Consider the following 2500-nt stretch of genomic DNA (forward strand, 5'->3'; position numbering starts at 1 on the left):
AGGGAAATACAAAATCTTCCAAGAGATGGCACCAAGTAGGATGCTCCTGTGAAAACCCTTTAATTTATCCAGAGCAGAGCTTTGATAAGTTTTAAGTTAGAATATTTTTTGATTATTTAACATATTATTTGGTTATACAATATGGCCTTGTTTTGTCTGTTTTGCCTGTTGTTCATTTATTTATTCAATTTGATAATTTGAGTTAGTTTGTTAACAAAAAATAAATATATAAGTTGAAAATATCCTACTGTGTTTTTTATTTATTTATATATTATTATTATTATTTTTAATTTCATAAATAATTTTGGCGATGGGTGCCCTTTTTTTTGGTTTGAGCACCTGCCCCCCAAAATGTCTGTGCACGTGCCTGTCTGTAATGCACTCTTCATTCAAAAGAATCTCAGAGTGCCAACATATGATTCTGTTTGTGTGTGTGTGTGTGTGTGTGTCCACCCTCTACAGGTAAAATATGCTGATTCGAATGCTAAACACACAGACAGACAGACACACACACACACGCACACACTCACACACACAGAGTAATTTGACTTAACAGCTCCTTTAATGCACCACACACGTTATCACCCTTCTCCCTCTCGACCAATGAAAGGGCAGAGGGTGGAAACACGTGGATCAGTCAACACGATCCAGAGTCCACACACACTCACACACTCACTCACACACTCACACACACACACACACACACACACACACACTCACACACCCACACACACACACCCACACACTCACGCACACACAAACACTCACACACACACACACACACACACACCCACACACTCACGCACACACAAACACTCACACACACACACACACTCACGCACACACACACACACACTCACACACACACACACAAACACACTCACACACACACACAGACACACACACACACACACACACACACACACAGAGGAAGTCTACAAGTCAGCAGGAATCAGACTGTGAGGAAAGGGAGGGCTTTGCCACTTTGCCAAGGGCTAACACACACACAGGGCTTATAGCAGTTATTTCCTAAGAAAACCTCTACAGAACCTGCCGTGATCTCGAAAAAAAATCACGTTTTGAGATTTTAATCAGTTTGGTTTTGGAATTCAGAATTCACAAAGGATCGTTTCAGAGATAAGATTTAATATGGAAAAACAATCCGGGCTTCAGGAGCAACTGCTGTGAGACAGACACACACACACACACACACAAACACACACACACACACACACACACTAGGCTTCAGGAGCAACCGCTGTGAGACTGAGACTGAGACCGGCAGGAGAAACAGTTGAGTATGTCTGCGTGCCTGAACTTCCGTGCTCTTTAAGTTTTTTAAATCTCTTTTTTAATCTCTCATTTTGTTCTTGTTTATCTTTTATTGTACATTGATTAACCCTGACTGGAAAGCACTTTGGTGCAACTTCTGTTCTTTTGAAATGTGCTATATGTACAGTATATATATATAAAATGACTTGACTCTTTAAAGTTTACCTTTATCTGCCGCGTCCATCGCCTACGTCAGTTTACCTCAGTAACGCTAAAAACACGCCGACCTCGCGCGCTACTGTAAACAGAGAAGAAGAACGCCGCGATGGGAAATACAGACGGGCTCAAAGATTTCAGCAGACAACGTGATTAAACCTGAAAAAAAAATACGATAGCATATATCCTGTGTAAACATGTATCACTACACGTTTGCTACACAGTATGTAGGCTAACTACACGTTTGCGACAATGCGGTTACTCAACATTTTAAAACGTATTCAATACAAACGCCGAAACCATGGAACAGCTCCGGTGGGGCCGTGTGTTAGGGGAGAGAGAGGTGTGTGTGTGTGTGTGTGTGTGTGTGGAGAGAGAGGGGCTGAGGAGAGGGCGAAGGAGGACGGGAAAGGAAGAGAAGAAAGGAGAGAATAAACAAAGAGACGTAAGAAGGAAGAGAAGAATAGAATAGAATATATTTATTTGTCATTGCACAAGTACAACGAAATTGAGGTAGCAGCTCTCAGACACAAAAACAATAAAAATATAGATTGAACATATATATATATATATATTTACACTATAAAAACGCAAGACATATAACACAACAGAGAGACAAATACAGGTCAGTTTTGTGCATTGTTAAGTGCTATGATGGCTCTGGGATAGAAGCTGTTTCTCAGCCTGTCTGTTTTTGCTATGATGGTCCTAAAGCGTCTCCCTGAGGGCAACAGTTCAAATAGGTGGTAACCAGGGTGTGTTGAGTCTCTGAGGATACTGTGGGCTTTTCTGAGGCAGCGTGTTTTATATAAGAGATAGTATGTTTACTCATTCACATACTGCATACACGTATTAAGGTAGTACTGTATTCTAAATATGAAATCAATTAATTGTATCGATTGAAAGATTACGTAAACACTTAGCCATGTGGTATTGCTGTGACCCATTGTGATATATGTCAACGATAGGTCTACCGTGCCCTACCCCATCAGATCTGTGTTTAGTTGATGCA

The 2500-nt window shown here is 40.7% G+C and overlaps 1 protein-coding gene across 1 annotated transcript in view; it reads left to right on the forward strand.

The window, feature by feature from the left end:
• Positions 1-943: 943 nt before the first annotated feature.
• The window catches only part of LOC105893499 (cytochrome P450 2K3-like), a 9481-nt gene continuing 7924 nt past the window's right edge, over positions 944-2500 (forward strand). Inside the window, exon 1 of the mRNA XM_042703240.1 lies at positions 944-1298. The gene's annotated coding sequence lies outside the window, so the exon portion shown is untranslated. The remainder of the gene's footprint in view (positions 1299-2500) is intronic.

Source organism: Clupea harengus, chromosome 23 (genome assembly GCF_900700415.2).
Source record: "Clupea harengus chromosome 23, Ch_v2.0.2, whole genome shotgun sequence".
In the NCBI taxonomy this organism is placed as follows: Eukaryota; Metazoa; Chordata; class Actinopteri; order Clupeiformes; family Clupeidae; genus Clupea; species Clupea harengus.